The following is a 12,686-nucleotide window of genomic DNA, read 5'->3' as shown; positions in this document are numbered from 1 at the left end:
AACTACAGTGAGGTCTTGTCAAGATAACAGGGCCCAGTAGGTTCTTTGAGAAACAATTCCGTAGGTGTGGGAAGACTCACCTCCACCACAGATTTCTTAGATAAACTTAAATAAGTTATTTGCCTTTTCCATGCCTATTTTCCCATTTTTAATGGAAAAAAAACTATGCATTTTTCACTGTACAATATTAATCATCCCCATCAGCCTGCTTTTCCCCTTTAAATGTTGAAGCCTTCACAATCATCTTTGGAGAAAGGCACGGAACACAGACTATTCCTGTCATTCCATGTTCTTTTTCCTGAGCATTGTTCTTAATTAATCTTGGCAAAATAAACGCTAAATTGACTGAGACTTGGCTTAGATACTTCTTGGTTTACAAACTCGTGACCACAAAGGGACTATGAGTAGAGGTGACCCTGACTTTTGACAAATCTCATATCAGTACTTGGTACCAGCTTGAGCTATCTTTATTGTTCAAATCAATAGGACAATTTGCTGAAGTCCAGGAGCACCCCCTCCAGAGAATCCCTGATCTCCCAAAATTTTGAGTCTAAAGTTCATTTTGCCATACAATTCCTTTTCTGGAGTTTTACTCACTTCCAACAAGGAAGGTGAGTTTTCTTGCTTCCGTGAAGAGGGAAAGCAGGCAACTCGTATTTGGAGTTTCAGCTCACTTCTAACAGGGAAGACAAGTTTTAGTTTTTTCTTGCTTCTAGGATGGTAGAGAGTAGTCTTCAGCCTGAGCTCCATTCCTAGGTAAGTAGCTGAATTGGAGTTTTGTCTTGGGAATTCTCTTTAATGACTAAAATTTACAATTAACAAACAGCTGGTCTTAATTTCTTCTTACCATTAGAAAGCCCAGTAATTGTATAAATTGTGCAATTGTTTGTTTTGCTTAACTTTTTTGTTTATTTTTTTGTTCCAGTTTTTGTTGTTTTTGTTGTTTTGATCTTTTTCCCCTTAGGTTTGATTAACTATACCTGACTTGGTCAAATCTGAAGGAAAGTTCCAAATTATGGGGAACAAGGCCTCAATTGTAGAGACATGGTTTCACTATGCTGCCCAGGCTGACTCAAACTCCTGGGCTCAAGCAATCCACCCACTTCAGCCTCTCAAAGTGCCGGGATTCTAGAAAATTCCCAAAGAAGATATACAAATGGCCAACAAGCATATGGAAAAATGCTCAACATCACTAATTATCAGGGAAATGCAGATCAAACCCACAATGCGATACCATGTTATACCTGCAAGAATGACCATAATCAAAAAATTAATAGACATTGTCATGGATGCGGTGAAAAGGGAACATTTTCACACTGCTGGTCAGAATGGAAACTGCTACAACCACTATGGAAAACAGCATGGAGATTCCTTAAAGAACTAAAAGTAGATCTATTATTTGTTCCAGCAATTCCACTATTGGGTATCTACCCAGAGGAAAAGAAGTCACTATATAAAAAGGACACTTGCACACGCATGTTTATAGCAGCACAATTCACAATTGCAAAAATATGAAACCAATTCAAATGTCTGTCAAGCAACGAGTCTGTAAAGAAAATGTGGTTGTGTATATATATATGTATATATATATACGCATATATATACACACAGACACACACACACACACACCATGGAATACTACTCAGCCATAAAAAAGAATGAAATAATGGCATTCACAGCAACCTGGATGGAATTGGAGGCCATTATTCTAAATTAAGTCATTCAGGAAAGGAAAATTAAGCATCATATGTTCTCACTTATAAGTGGAAGCTAAACTATGAGGATACAAAGGCATAAGAATGACACAACGGACTTTGGAGACTCAGGTGAAAGGGTGGGAGGGGGGTGAGAAATAAAAGATTATACATTAAGTACAGTGTACACTGCTCAGGTGATGGGTGCACCAAAATCTCAGAAATCACCACTAAAGAACTTATCCATGTAACAAAAAACCACCTGTATCCCCAAAACTATTGAAATTTTAAAAAAAGAAAAAGAAAAAAAGCTTAATGGTTAAAAGCTTACGAGTTAATGGGTGCAGCACACCAACATGGCACATGTATGCATATGTAACAAACCTGCACGTTGTGCACATGTACCCTAGAACTTAAAGTATAATAAAAATATATATAAAATAAAAATAAAAAAATTTAAAAAGCTAATATCCAAGATGTATACACATATATGTATACATGTCATACATATATACATGTATATATAAATATATATATTTATAAATATATGTATACATATATAGACATATATGCATATATAAATATATATATAAGAGCCCTCTATGCTTTCCTTCACTCCTAGAATCTTTTTTTTCTGAGAAAGTTTTTTTTTCTTCTCCAGTCAATTGAATTCTGTTTTCTCCATTTACTTATGCCTGTCTCTCTTTCCTTTTGCCGTTCTCTGCTACATGAGGGACCTAAAGTTTCTAACAGCCTAGGATTCCTTAAAGAAAACAGAGATGGTAACAGATTCCTTTTTGAAAAGAAACCTCTGTTTTTCCTTATAGAACCCCAAGAGTATAAACAGACAAGTTGCTCTCAGATCTTAAACTTCTTGCTTTTGTACTCTGTTACCTGATTTCTTTTTTTTTTTTTTTTTTTTGCAATGGAGTTTCACTTTATCGCCCAGGCTGGAGTACAATGGAGTGATCTCAGCTCACTGCAACTTCCGCCTCCCAGGTTCAAGTGATTATCCTACTTCAGACTCCCGAGTAGCTGGGATTACAGGCATGTACCACCACACCTGGCTAATTTTTGTATTTTTAGTAGAGATGTGGTTTCACCATGTTAGCCAGGTTGGTCTCAAACTCCTGACCTCAGGTGCTCCACCTACCTTGGCCTCCCAAAGTACCGGGATTACAGGTGTGAGCCACCATACCACGCCCTGATTTCTTTTTTGAATGAAATAATTATTACAACAGGAGCTACTCTTGAGTGTTTAAGATAAGGGTGGGGTTTAGACAGATAAAAAAGTCTTTGTAACAAAGTTCACTATAAAATCATTACATGACCTAATTCCATGTTATCGCTATCTTTTTGGATAATCAGGATTCAGTGTTAGCTCTGCCGAGAGCTCAAAGATGCATCTAAAAGATAGAGGCTAAAGGCTAAATTTAAAACTACCCATGTAAATACAGTTGGTCTCCTTATGCAATCCTATGGTAGATTTCTATAATTTTATGATTGACTTGGCATCCATTTTTAATCTCTACTGGCACACCAGACTCTCTCTCTCTATCTCTTTCTCTCTGTCTCTGTATCTTGAGAAGTAAATTTTGCCGTGATGTTCACCAAGGACTTATTCATTTAGTATACAAACTTAGGGCTATCTAGATGACAATTGCCTAGGGTAATGAAAGAGGTTATCAAGAGACTGGAAATCTAAAATAGGAAAAAAAAGTAAGTCTTATAAGTCTATAAGATTGACTTCTATCTGCATGTCTAATGTGTATATGAATTTATGTGTCATGTATATAATGTTTCACTACCAAAAATATATAAAAGAGTTCTGATTAATTGGCATTAAAAAACTTAAATAAACTCTGTATCAGAAAAATAGAAATTTTGAGCCCAAATGCTTTTTCAAGTTCATGTGACTTAAGTAAATTCTTAATAAATAAGCTGGTTTGGGCCAGCAGCAGTGGCTAATGCCTGCAATCCCAGCACTTTGGGAGGCTGAAGTGGGCAGGTCACCTCAGGTCAGGAGTTTGAGACCAGCCTGGCCAACATGGTGAAACCTTGTCTCTACTAAAAAATACAAAAACTAGCCAGGCGTGGTGGCACATGCCTGTAGTCCCAGCTACTCAGGAGGCTGAGGCAGGAGAATCACTTGAACCTGGGAGGCAGAAGTTGCAGTGAGCCAAGATCGTGCCACTGCACCCCAGACTGGGTGGCAGAGGGAGACTCTGTCTCAATAAATAAATAAATAAACAAATAAATAAGCTGGTTTGAAATTATTGGTAAAATAAAATTAGAAATGGCTTCAGAATAGTCAACATATGTTATTGTTTAGATTTACTGGTCAAGCAGTCTAATAGTTATCTCTGCTAGATATTATAAGTGTCAGAATTTAGCATGAGGGTTATAAAGCTTGCAGCCCAAGAGAAAATTATCTTCGTGTATTTTTAATAAATAAGAAATTTAATATTGTTGATTTACTAGAAACAACTAAATCCTGAGTTACTGACAAAAAAAAAAATTCACTTAATCTTAAAGTTCTTATTTAAGAAAAAGCCTGATATTCACCAGCTATTAAAATGGTTAACAGGGAAATAACTTCAAATGATGACTATCACAATTTTCATAAGTAATCTAGGTAAACTATTTTTAATTAATTAGATAAACGTAATGGAATAAATTCTTGTAAATAAACTTGCCATATAAGTTAGAATCTAAAGTTATATTGAATTAAACAACTGACATTCATTAAATATCTGCATTATTTTAAATTTTTAAAATTACTTTATAGGAAAACATTTTCTTTAAAAAAAGTGTTCTTATTTAAAGAAAAATTATTTTTGTCTAATTCAAAGGTTATTTAAAGCTTATTTATGAAAATGGGCAAAAGAAACTAGTAAATAAGAGTGATGTAAAGGAAGTTATAAATATAAAGAGATTTTTTTTGTAAGAAAAGTTAAAAGGAAAATAATTTTATACGAAAAAGAATCTTGTAAATTTTTGCCCTAAAATAAAATGACTGGTTATTTAGAAAAGAGGGATGTTTAGAATAAAACAGGCAAGTCCAAGCACGTTGTAAATGGTTTGTGTAAGTTGTAATAAAGTTTGTAAAAAGAGAACTTGTGATTTAAAAAACTTGATCAAGTTGCTTATAATTAAAAGGAAATTATTTATAATATTTATATAAATTTATGCAAATAAATTTGTATGAATTATTTGTAATAGTCCTTCTAGAGATTGGACTTGGATATTAAAAATACACTAATACACTAAGAATTGGTTAGAACAACAAAATTTTCTTAAGGTATTAATTTACTCTTAATAAAATTAGAAGAGATTTTAATTTTGTACTTGTTTTTCTTTTTTGAGGCAGGGTTTCACTCAGTCACCCAGGCTGGAGTTCAGTGGCACAATCTCAGCTCACAACAGCCTTGACCTCCAGGCTTATGTGATTCTCTCACCTCAGCCACCTGAGTCACTGGGACTACAGGCATGTGCCACCACACTCAGCTAATTTTTTGTATTTTTAGTAGAGAGGGCATTTGCCATGTTGCCCAGGATGGTCTTGAACTCCTGGACTCAAGTGATCCACCCAACTTAGCCTCCCAAAGTGCTGGGATTACAGGTATGAGCAACTGTGCCTGGCCTTAATTTTGTTTTTAACCCAAAAGTTCAACTTTTATTGTGCCTCACTGTTTTCAGCTTTATGTCCCCTTTGAGAAGGCCTGAAGTAATACCTCTTTCTTCAACTTCTTCATCAGCTGTTGTAACTTTTTTCCTCAGGTTCCAACTGCTGTTGTTGCCTGATGCTAAAAATGTTTTATATTAAAAGTCTAAAGAAAATGTTTTCTTCCAATATAAAATTCTGTGCTTTGGCTTTCAACTTTTCTATAAAACTGAAAAATTTCACTTATGACCCAGAGTACATTCTTCCTATGTCTAACTAATTCAAGTACTATTTTCATTAGTTTTGACTTCCAAGTTATCTAAATGGACTCCTCATAGGGAAAACCAATCATATTTCAGAAGGACTTTTTTGCCTTTTGGTAACTGACCTAACAAACGGATTTTATGTTTTATCAAAATAATTCCTGTGTAATTGTGATTATGGTTTGTTTATGAAAATCGAAATTAAAATTTTTTGAAGTAAGGTTATTATATATATGTAACTTTTAAAGTCCTTGTGGTGATAAGTTACAGGGCTTTGACTCTTGGATCTAAAAACAGTACCAAGTTCTGCTGAATCTTAAACATTGACAGTAGTTAAAGCCTCATCTTCTGACCCAGGAGAAGTTGACAGTCAAAATAAACTGTGTACATGAGACACAGGGCCATAAATTAAAACTATTCAGCCCCTCTAGGCCAGGGACTATCAGGGAAGAGGTGGACACAAGAGATTGTAAGGGCCAATTTTGAGACATAAATTACTTCAGAGTCTATCTATAAATTAAGTATTAATATCAAAGGCACACTGATGCAAGACTACTATCTGAGCTCCTGTGTCAGCTTAAAAAGGGTTTCTTGGAATATTAACCCATTTTTTAATTATAAAAGTTTATAAAAAGGTTTATGGCTGGGCACAGTGGCTCACATCTGTAATCCCAGCACTTTGGGAAGGCAACAAAGGTGGGAGGATCACTTGAGCCCACGAGGTCGAGACCAGCCTGGGCAACATGACAAAACCCCATCTCTACAAAACAAAAAACAAAAAACAAAAAAATTTATCTGGGCGTGGTGGCACATGCCTGTAGTCCCAGCTACCCAGGAGACTGAAGCAGGGGTATCACTTTAGCCTGGGAGGATGAGGCTGCAGTGAGCCATGATCATGCCACTGCACTCCAATCTGGGCAATAGAGACTCTATCTCAAAATAAAATTTAAAAAAAATTAAAAATTAAAAAAAGGTTTATTAAAATTAAATCCTGGGGCTGGGTGCAGTGGCTCATGCCTGTAATCCCAGCACTTTGAGAGGCCGAGGCGGGTGGATTACCTGAGGTCAGGAGTTCGAGACCAGCCTGGCCAACGTGGTGAAACCCCATCTACTAAAAATACAAAAATTAGCCAGGCGTGGTGGCGGGCATCTGTAATCCCAGCTACTCGGGAGGCTGAGGCAGGAGAATCACTTGAACCCGGGAGGCGGAGGTTGCAGTGAGCCGAGATTATGCCATTGCACTCCAGCCTAAGGGACAAGAGCGAGACTTCATCTCAAAAAAAAAAAAATTAAATCCTATGATCAAGATGCTCACAATTTTATAGATTTGTTTATCAGATTTGAGAGGCAGATTTAATTAGCCTCATGCTGTCTTAATCAGGGCTTATTATTTGGGAAATTAAGTCTCCTCTCTGAAGAATAAAAGTTTTTGCCTTTATTAAATCTTTGAGTTTTCATTTTGGCTAACTAAATGATAACTTGAAATATCATTATAGTGATGTGGATTCTATTTTGTAATATCAAGTGTCTTAAACCTTTGACATTTAACAAACTTTCCAAAATCAAATTCAAAATAAGTTTTTTTTACCTGATTAACCCTTTTAGATATTAGATCCTCCAATGTCCAAAAGAGACATATTTGGCTGTTTGATATATTAAAATCATGTAAGAAGCATTGCCAAATATAAAATGACATTTAGCTTTCTCTGAGTTATATTCATTTAAATATTTTATTAGTGTGTTACAAAATCATATAAAATTTGTATAATTCTGATATGTCTCAGTATATATTATCAGTAATAATTATAATTGGTATGTTAAATTGTTGTGTGCCACAGAGATGACCAGATTTCCTTGTCAATTGTGTCTTTAACTGTGGCTGTCCAAAAACTTTTGTCATTCACAGACAATTGTTGTCTTGTTTCAGTCCTTTTCAAAAAGAAGTTTATAATCAGCCATGGGACTCCGATGGGTACTCTTAAATGCAGATCTCTGGTACTTCGAAAATTGTGCCATTAAAATAGAAAAGGACAAAACAAAAACAATTTCCAGGACTCTCATAGAAAGCTAATATATTCATAAAAACTGCTGGCCCAATATTGGGGAAAACAAAAATAGCATGGACTAAACTAACAAAAGACCAAGAGAGTATTTTATAATTTTTTTCTTAAAATGCTGCTGATCCTTTCTTTTTTGTTTTCTAAAGTCAAGAAAACTTTTTACTTTTGAGATATTTATAGCTTTTAGCAATTGGGTAAAGTAATACTCTTGTGAGAAGAATCTGGATCATATTTCTTTCTCTCTACCTGATTTCTTTAGAATTTGGAAGCCATTTGTGATTATTCTTAACTTATGGCAATATAGTTATTTGCATACGTGCAATAAGAATCTGTTTTGTTTTGTTTGGTTTTTTTTTGTTTTGTTTTGTTTTATTATACTTTAAGTTTTAGGGTACATGTGCACATAGTGCAGGTTAGTTACATATGTATACATGTGCCATGCTGGTGCGCTGCACCCACTAACTCGTCATCTAGCATTAGGTATATCTCCCAATGCTATCCCTCCCCCCTCCCCCCACCCCACAACAGTCCCCACAGTGTGATATTCCCCTTCCTGTGTCCATGTGATCTCATTGTTCAATTCCCACCTATGAGTGAGAATATGCGGTGTTTGGTTTTTTATTCTTGCGATAGTTTACTGAGAATGATGGTTTCCAATTTCATCCATGTCCCTACAAAGGACATGAACTCATCATTTTTTATGGCTGCATAGTATTCCATGGTGTATATGTGCCACATTTTCTTAATCCAGTCTATCATTGTTGGACATTTGGATTGGTTCCAAGTCTTTGCTATTGTGAATAATGCCGCAATAAACATACGTGTGCATGTGTCTTTATAGCAGCATGATTTATAGTCCTTTGGGTATATACCCAGTAATAGGATGGCTGGGTCAAATGGTATTTCTAGTTCTAGATCCCTGAGGAATCGCCACACTGACTTCCACAATGGTTGAACTAGTTTACAGTCCCACCAACAGTGTAAAAGTGTTCCTATTTCTCCACATCCTCTCCAGCACCTGTTGTTTCCTGACTTTTTAATGATTGCCATTCTAACTGGTGTGAGATGATATCTCATAGTGGTTTTGATTTGCATTTCTCTGATGGCCAGTGATGATGAGCATTTTTTCATGTGTTTTTTGGCTGCATAAATGTCTTCTTTTGAGAAGTGTCTGTTCATGTCCTTCACCCACTTTTTGAGGGGGTTGTTTGTTTTTTTCTTGTAAATTTGTTTGAGTTCATTGTAGATTCTGGATATTAGCCCTTTGTCAGATGAGTAGGTTGCGAAAATTTTCTCCCATGTTGTAGGTTGCCTGTTCACTCTGGTGGTAGTTTCTTTTGCTGTGCAGAAGCTCTTTAGTTTAATTAGATCCCATTTGTCTATTTTGTTTTTTGTTGCCATTGCTTTTGGTGTTTTGGACATGAAGTCCTTGCCCACGCCTATATCCTGAATGGTAATGCCTAGGTTTTTTTCTAGGGTTTTTATGGTTTTAGGTCTAACATTTAAATCTTTAATCCATCTTCAATTGATTTTTGTATAAGGTGTAAGGAAGGGATCCAGTTTCAGCTTTCTACATATGGCTAGCCAGTTTTCCCAGCACCATTTATTAAATAGGGAATCCTTTCCCCATTGCTTGTTTTTCTCAGGTTTGTCAAAGATCACATAGTTGTAGGTATGCGGCGTTATTTCTGAGGGCTCTGTTCTGTTCCATTGATCTATATCTCTGTTTTGGTACCAGTACCATGCTGTTTTGGTTACTGTAGCCTTGTAGTATAGTTTGAAGTCAGGTAGTGTGATGCCTCCAGCTTTGTTCTTTTGGCTTAGGATTGACTTGGCGATGCGGGCTCTTTTTTGGTTCCATATGAACTTTAAAGTAGTTTTTTCCAATTCTGTGAAGAAAGTCATTGGTAGCTTGATGGGGATGGCATTGAATCCGTAAATGACCTTGGGCAGTATGGCCATTTTCACGATATTGATTCTTCCTACCCATGAGCATGGAATGTTCTTCCATTTGTTTGTCTCCTCTTTAATTTCCTTGAGCAGTGGTTTGTAGTTCTCCTTGAAAAGGTCCTTCACATCCCTTGTAAGTTGGATTCCTAGGTATTTTATTCTCTTTGAAGCAATTGTTTATGGGAGTTCACTCATGATTTGGCTCTCTGTTTGTCTGTTGTTGGTGTATAAGAATGCTTGTGATTTTTGTACATTGATTTTGTATCCTGAGACTTTGCTGAAGTTGCTTATCAGCTTAAGGATATTTTGGGCTGAGACAATGGGGTTTTCTAGATAAACAATCATGTCGTCTGCAAACAGGGACAATTTGACTTCCTCTTTTCCTAATTGAATACCCTTTATTTCCTTCTCCTGCCTGATTGCCCTGGCCAGAACTTCCAACACTATGTTGAATAGGAGCGGTGAGAGAGGGCATCCCTGTCTTGTGCCAGTTTTCAAAGGGAATGCTTCCAGTTTTTGCCCATTCAGTATGATATTGGCTGTGGGTTTGTCATAGATAGCTCTTATTATTTTGAAATACGTCCCATCAATACCTAATTTATTGAGAGTTTTTAGCATGAAGCGTTGTTGAATTTTGTCAAAGGCTTTTTCTGCATCTATTGAGATAATCAATATCTCAATATTGATATGGTTTTTGTCTTTGGCTCTGTTTATATGCTGGATTACATTTATTGATTTGCATATATTGAACCAGCCTTGCATCCCAGGGATGAAGCCCACTTGATCATGGTGGATAAGCTTTTTGATGTGCTGCTGGATTCGGTTTGCCAGTATTTTATTGAGGATTTTTGCATCAATGTTCATCAAGGATATTGGTCTAAAATTCTCTTTTTTGGTTGTGTCTCTGCCCGGCTTTGGTATCAGAATGATGCTGGCCTCATAAAATGAGTTAGGGAGGACTCCCTCTTTTTCTATTGATTGGAATAGTTTCAGAAGGAATGGTACCAGTTCCTCCTTGTACCTCTGGTAGAATTTGGCTGTGAATCCATCTGATCCTGGACTCTTTTTGGTTGGTAAACTATTGATTATTGCCACAATTTCAGATCCTGTTATTGGTCTATTCAGAGATTCAACTTCTTCCTTGTTTAGTCTTGGGAGAGTGTATGTGTCGAGGAATGTATCCATTTCTTCTAGATTTTCTAGTTTATTTGCGTTGAGGTGTTTGTAGTATTCTCTGATGGTAGTTTGTATTTCTGTGGAATCGGTGGTGATATCCCCTTTATCATTTTTTATTGTGTCTATTTGATTCTTCCTCTTTTTTTCTTTATTAGTCTTGCTAGTGGTCTATCAATCTTGTTGATCCTTTCAAAAAACCAGCTCCTGGATTCATTGATTTTTTGAAGGGTTTTTTGTGTCTCTATTTCCTTCAGTTCTGCTCTGATTTTAGTTATTTCTTGCCTTCTGCTAGCTTTTGAATGTGTTTGCTCTTGCTTTTCTAGTTATTTTAATTGTGATGTTAGGGTGTCAATTTTGGATCTTTCCTGCTTTCTCTTGTGGGCATTTAGTGCTATAAATTTCCCTCTACACACTGCTTTGAATGCATCCCAGAGATTCTGGTATGTTGTGTCTTTGTTCTCATTGGTTTCAAAGAACATCTTTATTTCTGCCTTCATTTCGTTATGTACCCAGTAGTCATTCAGGAGCAGGTTGTTCAGTTTCCATGTAGTTGAGCGGCTTTGAGTGAGATTTTTAATCCTGAGTTCTAGTTTGATTGCACTGTGGTCTGAGAGATAGTTTGTTATAATTTCTGTTCTTTTACATTTGCTGAGGAGAGCTTTACTTCCAACTATGTGGTCAATTTTGGAATAGGTGTGGTGTGGCGCTGAAAAAAATGTATATTCTGTTGATTTGGGGTGGAGAGTTCTGTAGATGTCTATTAGGTCCGCTTGGTGCAGAGCTGAGTTCAATTCCTGGGTATCCTTGTTGACTTTCTGTCTCGTTGATCTGTCTAATGTTGACAGTGGGGTGTTAAAGTCTCCCATTATTAATGTGTGGGAGTCTAAGTCTCTTTGTAGGTCACTCAGGACTTGCTTTATGAATCTGGGTGCTCCTGTATTGGGTGCATATATATTTAGGATAGTTAGCTCCTCTTGTTGAATTGATCCCTTTACCATTACGTAATGGCCTTCTTTGTCTCTTTTGATCTTTGTTGGTTTAAAGTCTGTTTTATCAGAGACTAGGAGTGCAACCCCTGCCTTTTTTTGTTTTCCATTTGCTTGGTAGATCTTCCTCCATCCTTTTATTTTGAGCCTATGTGTGTCTTTGCACGTGAGATGGGTTTCTTGAATACAGCACACTGATGGGTCTTGACTCTTTATCCAACTTGCCAGTCTGTGTCTTTTAATTGGAGAATTTAGTCCATTTACATTTAAAGTTAATATTGTTATGTGTGAATTTGATCCTGTCATTATGATGTTAGCTGGTGATTTTGCTCATTAGTTGATGCAGTTTCTTCCTAGTCTCGATGGTCTTTACATTTTGGCATGATTTTGCAGCGGCTGGAACCGGTTGTTCCTTTCCATGTTTAGCGCTTCCTTCAGGAGCTCTTTTAGGGCAGGCCTGGTGGTGACAAAATCTCTCAGCATTTGCTTGTCTCTAAAGGATTTTATTCCTCCTTCACTTATGAAGCTTAGTTTGGCTGGATATGAAATTCTGGGTTGAAAATTCTTTTCTTTAAGAATGTTGAATATTGGCCCCCACTCTCTTCTGGCTTGTAGGGCTTCTGCCGAGAGATCCGCTGTTAGTCTGATGGGCTTCCCTTTGAGGGTAACCCGACCTTTCTCTCTGGCTGCCCTTAACATTTTTTCCTTCATTTCAACTTTGGTGAATCTGACAATTATGTGTCTTGGAGTTGCTCTTCTCGAGGAGTATCTTTGTGGCGTTCTCTGTATTTCCTGAATCTGAATGTTGGCCTGCCTTGCTAGATTGTGGAAGTTCTCCTGGATAATATCCTGCAGAGTGTTTTCCAACTTGGTTCCATTCTCCGCATCACTTT

Source organism: Gorilla gorilla, chromosome 5 (assembly GCF_029281585.2).
Source record: "Gorilla gorilla gorilla isolate KB3781 chromosome 5, NHGRI_mGorGor1-v2.1_pri, whole genome shotgun sequence".
NCBI classification, from domain to species: domain Eukaryota; kingdom Metazoa; phylum Chordata; class Mammalia; order Primates; family Hominidae; genus Gorilla; species Gorilla gorilla.
The sequence above is the reverse complement of the archived record's forward strand: the minus strand, read 5'-3'. Positions refer to the sequence as shown.